We start from the raw sequence: 6,101 nt of genomic DNA, 5'->3' as shown, positions 1-6,101 counted from the left end.
ATATTGTAGACCGCAGCCTCTGAGGCTGCGGTCTGCAATCGGCCCAATCCTATACGATCGGGTTGATTGACACCCCCTGTTAGGGGCCGATTGGCTGCGAATCTTCAGGGGGCAGCATTACACAAGCAGTTCACTAGAACTGCATGTGCAATGTTAAATGCCGACAGCGTATGCTGTCGGCATTTATAGATGTCTGCCGGACATGATACGCTACAGCGTATCATGTCCGACAGACATTGATAAATCAGCCCCTATGTGATTATATTACCTTTAAAGTATCCCCACTTATTTTTATACTTTCTTGTTTGTGAAAGGGATAGAAAATATAATAAAAAAGTGACTATAATATATAATCTTACTTTATTAAATATATTTTGGGCCAGATTTCGAGTGGAGCGCAAATTAACGCTTCAGCTTCAGTTGCGCAAGAATTAAGATTTTTGTGCTTGTATTATGAGTTCAAAGTAAACTGTTTTTGCTCACAGGCTAACCCGACGAGCGAAAAAAGCCAAAGTTAGAATATTGTGTAGAAGTCAATGGAGAAAAAAAAGTGGGAAAAAAACCAACACCTTACTCTCGCGCAAACACGATCACATATTCTCATTTGCACTAACCCAACATGAAAATATGAATATTTCATATTCAAATGTTCTTTAGATAACAGAATATGCTCTATTTATTCATTTATATATATATATATATATATATATATATATATATATATATATATATATATATATATATATATATATATATATATATATATATATATGTATATATATATATATACTGTGTATGTATGTGTATATATATATATATATATATATATATATGTGTGTATATATATATATATATATATATATATATATATATATATATATATATATATACAGCAAGGCTATATTACCCACAATGTAAACAAAAGTTCTAATTTGAAGGACTTTTAATGCACTATGGGGCCGATTTCTTTTACAAGATATGACGAGTCCACAGATTTCATCCTTACTTATGGGATTACGCCTCCTGGTCAGCAGGAGGAGGCAAAGAGCGCCACAGCAGAGCTGTATATATAGCTCCTCCCTTCCCTCCCACCCCAGTCATTCTCTTTGCCTGTGTTAGTGATAGGAAGAGGTAAAGGGAGGTGTTAGTTTAGATTCTTCAATCAAGAGTTTATTATTTTTAAATGGTACTGGTGTGTACTATTTTACTAAAGGGTAAAGCAAGGGGAGCTGTTCAGATTCAAAGATGATCGTTTCTGGGACTCCCAGTCAGTGTGCTGCCCTGCTGAATATGGTCTTAGCAAATTCTATCTAAGGCCCTGTTTTGTTCCCACAGATTCCTGGAGGAGAAGAAGGACCACTAGCAGTGTGGGACAAGTCATGCTGTTACTCAGCATGGAGGTATGTGCAGTCTATTACTTCTGTGACACCTGGTACCTCAGAAATGACTGTCATTCCATATGCATACTCAATATTTTCTCCTATGTCTGTGTGTCTTCTACACTGTTCTGGGGGACTGATTTTCTTATTGGGCCTTTTGTGGGGGCTGCATAAGGGGCTAATTTTGTAAAACTTTAACCCCTTCAGGTTCGGGCTGACGCTAGGGATTGTACTGTGTGTCTTCCGGTTTACTCCGGGTTCCGGAGTTGTTTGTTTGACCAGGAGGCATTAGGGGGACTGGCTGCAGTGTTTTTTTTTAGTCAATATGGTGCATCACAGATTATTGTTTGGTGCACAGTTGGCCCAGCGACTCCATTTTTGCTTTTTAACATAATATGCAGAGCCTCCCAGTAGTTTAGTTGGTTACGCCCACGATGGGCGGGGCACTCGTTCGCGCTCGAAGACAAGCCGCGCAGTGCTGTTCTGGGAGTTGGAAGTGTAGGTGACTCCGGTGCCTAGACCGCGTGGGTAGTACAAGCGGTGCAGACACTCTGCTGTAGGAGGCTCGTTTGGTCGGGTCATAGGGAGCAGGTAGGCGCTGTAGAAGAGCTGTGGAGAGGTGTCTTTATTTTTAAGAGTTTTATATTACAACCCAAATTAATTAACTACTTTTGGGATACACTAAAAAACATAGTTGTTTGTTTTCAAAGTCAAAAATTTTGCATTTTTATTGAGTTGTGTCCTAGACAAAAAAAATTAATTTTTCTTAAAGACACAGTATTGTTATCTTGCATTACTATATAAGGAGTTTATTATAGGTTTCAATAACTTTTTGTTTATCATTATGGATGACCTTGATGCCAGTACTTGTTCCATGTGTTTAAATGCTGATGTGGAACCCCCACTTACTTTTTGCCCATCATGCACTGAAAGGGCATTACAATGTAAAGAGCAGATTTTTGTTAATAAAAATAAAGCTCAGGATGTTTCTCAGACTGATGAGACTCAGGGTATGCCAACTCTTTCGCCCCAAGCGTTACAGCCCTTAATGCCCACTCAAGCGACGCCATGTTCTTCAACTGCGTCCACTTCATTTACTCTGCAGGATATGGCTGCAGTTATGTCATCCACCCTTACAGAAGTTTTATCCAAGTTGCCAGTGTTACAGGGCAAACGCAGCAGGTCTGAAACCACAGTGGTTCCTGCAACGTCTGAGGCTTTGATGGATATCTCAGATGTACCTTCCCAGGGATCTGATTTGGGGGGTAGGGAACTTCTGTCTAAGGGGGAACTTTCCGACTCGGGGAGTGTGTTACCTCAGACAGACTCGTACGTCATGTCCTTTAGATTTAAGCTTGACCACCTCCGCCTGTTACTTCGAGAGGTTTTAGCGACTCTGGATGACTGTGACTCTATTGTGGTACCACCAGAGAAATTGTGTAAGATGGACAAATACTTAGAGGTCCCTACTTATTCTGATGTATTTCCGGTTCCTAAGAGAATTTCGGATATTATTACGCGGGAATAGGAAAGACCGGGTATCCCGTTTTCACCTTCTCCTAATTTTAAGAAAATGTATCCTACAGCCGACACTGTTCGGGATTCTTGGCAAACAGTCCCTAAGGTGGAGGGAGCTATATCTACCCTGGCTAAGCGTACAACTATTCCTATTGAGGACAGTTGTGCTTTCAAAGATCCTATGGATACGAAGTTGGAGGGTCTTCTAAAAAAGCTATTTATTCATCAGAGTTTTCTATTGCAACCGACGGCTTGTATTGTACCAGTTCCAACTGCGGCTGCCTTTTGGTTTGATGCCTTGGAGGAATCTCTTAAGACCAAGACTCCTCTATAGGAAATACTAGATAGAATTAAGGCCCTTAAGCTGGCTAATTCTTTTATTACAGATGCCGCCTTTCAGATTGCTAAATTGGTGGCTAAGAATGCAGGATTTGCCATTTTAGCGCGTAGAGCTTTAAGGTTAAAATCTTGGTCTGCTGATGTGTCCTCTAAATCAAAGATTTTGGCTATTCCTTTCAAAGGAAAGACCCTATTCGGGCCGGACTTGAAAGAAATTATTTCCGACATTACGGGAGGTAAGGGTCATCTCCTACCTCAGGATAAAGTAGCTAAACAAAGGGGTAAACAGAATAATTTTCGCTCCTTTCAGAATTTCAAGGGAGTCCCCTCTTCTTCTTCTTCCGCTAAACAGGAAGGGAATTTTGCACAAGCCAAGTCCATATGGAGACCCAACCAGGCTTGGAACAAGGGTAAACAACCCAAGAAGCCCGCTGCTGCTCCCAAGACAGCATGAAGGGGCAGCCCCCAATCTGGGACCGGATCTAGTAGGGGGCAGACTTTCTCTCTTTGTCCAGGCTTGGATAAGAGACGTTCAGGATCCTTGGACACTGGAAATCGTGTCCCAAGGGTATCGACTGGAATTCAAAAATTCTCTCCCAAGGGGGAGGTTTCTTCTTTCACAATTGTCTGTAGACCAGATAAAAAGAGAGGCGTTCTTATGTTGTGTAAAATATCTCTCTACTATGAGAGAAATTCGTCCCATTCCAATACAGGAACAGGGACAGGGGTTTTACTCAAATCTTTTTGTGGTTCCCAAAAATGAGGGAACGTTTTGACCCATTTTAGATCTCAAGAGTCTAAGCAAGTTTCTCCGAGTGCCATCCTTCAAGATGGAGACTATTCAGACAATTCTTCCATTGATCCAGGAGGGTCAATATATGACTACCGTGGACTTAAAGGATGCATATCTTCATATTCCTATCCACGAAGATCACCAGTTTCTAAGGTTTGCCTTCCTGGACAAACATTTTCAGTTCGTGGCTCTTCCTTTCGGGCTGGCCACAGCACCCAGGATCTTCACGAAGGTTCTAGGGTCTCTACTGGCGGTTCTTAGACCACGGGGTATTGCAGTGGCGCCTTATCTGGACGATATTCTAATTCCAGCGTCATCTTATCAACTGGTAAAATCTCATACAGACATGGTTCTGTCCTTTCTGAGGACTCACTGGTGGAAGGTGAATCTAGAAAAGAGTTCACTAATTCTACAGACAAGGGTTCCTTTCCTGGGAACTCTAATAGATTCTATATCCATGAAAATTTTCTTGACGGAAGTCAGAAAGTTAAAGATTCTGAATACATGCCGAGCCCTTCAGTCCAATCCTCGGCCATCAGTGGCTCAGTGCATGGAGATAATTGGATTGATGGTGGCGGCAATGGACATTATTCCATTTGCTCATTTTCATCTCAGACCGCTACAACTGAGCATGCTCAGGCAGTGGAATGGAGATTATGCAAATGTGTCTCCTCAGATAGATCTGGATCAGGAGACAAGAGACTCTCTTCTTTGGTGGTTATCGCCGGATCATCTGTCCCAAGGGATGTGATTCCGCAGACCCTCCTGGGTAATAGTGACGATAGACGCCAGTCTTCTAGGATGGGGTGCAGTCTGAAATTCCCTGAAGACTCAGGGTGTGTGGACTTGGTCGGATTCTCTACTTCCAATCAATATTCTGGAATTGAGAGCAATATTCAATGCGCTTCAGGCTTGGCCTCAGTTGGCTTCGGCCAAATTCATCCAGTTTCAGTCGGACAACATCACGACTGTGGCTTACGTCAATCATCAGGGAGGAACAAGGAGTTCCTTAGCGATGGCAGAAGTATTGAAGATAATTCAGTGGGCGGAGGATCTGTCAGCAATCTACATCCCAGGAGTGGACAACTGGGAAGCGGACTTTCTGAGCAGACAGACGTTTCATCCGGGGAATGGGAACTCCATCCGGAGGTCTTTACCACCCTGATTCTCAGGTGGGGCAGACCGGAGCTGGATCTTATGGCGTCTCGTCAGAATGCCAAGCTCCCCGAGATACGGATCCAGGTTCAGGGATCCTCAGGCCAAACTGATAGATGCCTTGGCAGTGCCTTGGTTGTTCAACCTAGCTTATGTGTTTCCACCGTTTGCTCTCCTTCCCCGAGTGATCGCTTGGATCAAACAGGAGAGGGCTTCAGTGATTCTCATTGCTCCTGCGTGGCCTCGCAGGACTTGGTATGCCGATCTGGTGGACATGTCCTCTCTGCCACCGTGGAGGCTTCCATTGAGGCAGGACCTTCTCATTCAGAGTCCCTTCCATCATCCAAATTTAATTTCTCTACAGCTAACTGCTTGGAGATTGAACGCTTATCTAATATTTTATCTAAGCAAGGTTTTTCTGATACTGTCATTGATACCTTGATTCAGGCACGTAAACCTGTTACTAGAAACATTTACCATAAGATATGGCGTAAATATCTTTATTGGTGCGAATTCAAGGGTTACTCATGGAGTAAGGTTCGGATTCCCAGGATTTTATATTTTCTCCAAGAAGGATTGGAGAAAGAGTTGTCAGTAAGTTCCTTAAAGGGACAGATTTCTGCTTTGTCTAGTTTGCTACACAAGCATCTAGCAGATGTTCCAGATGTTCAATCTTTTTATTAGGCTCTGACTAGAATCAGGCCTGTGTTTAGACCAATTGCTCCTCCTTGGAGTTTAAATTTAGTTCTTAATGTTCTTCAAGGGGTTCCGTTTGAACCCATGCACTCCATAGATATTAAGTTATTAACTTGGAAAGTTTTGTTTTTGGTTGCTATTTCTTCTGCTCGCAGAGTTTCTGAGCTTTCTGCTTTACAATGTGATTCTCCTTATCTTATTTTCCATTCTGATAAGGTGGT

The sequence above is a fragment of the Bombina bombina genome, chromosome 3 (genome assembly GCF_027579735.1).
Source record: "Bombina bombina isolate aBomBom1 chromosome 3, aBomBom1.pri, whole genome shotgun sequence".
In the NCBI taxonomy this organism is placed as follows: domain Eukaryota; kingdom Metazoa; phylum Chordata; class Amphibia; order Anura; family Bombinatoridae; genus Bombina; species Bombina bombina.
This window is presented reverse-complemented; position numbering follows the sequence as displayed.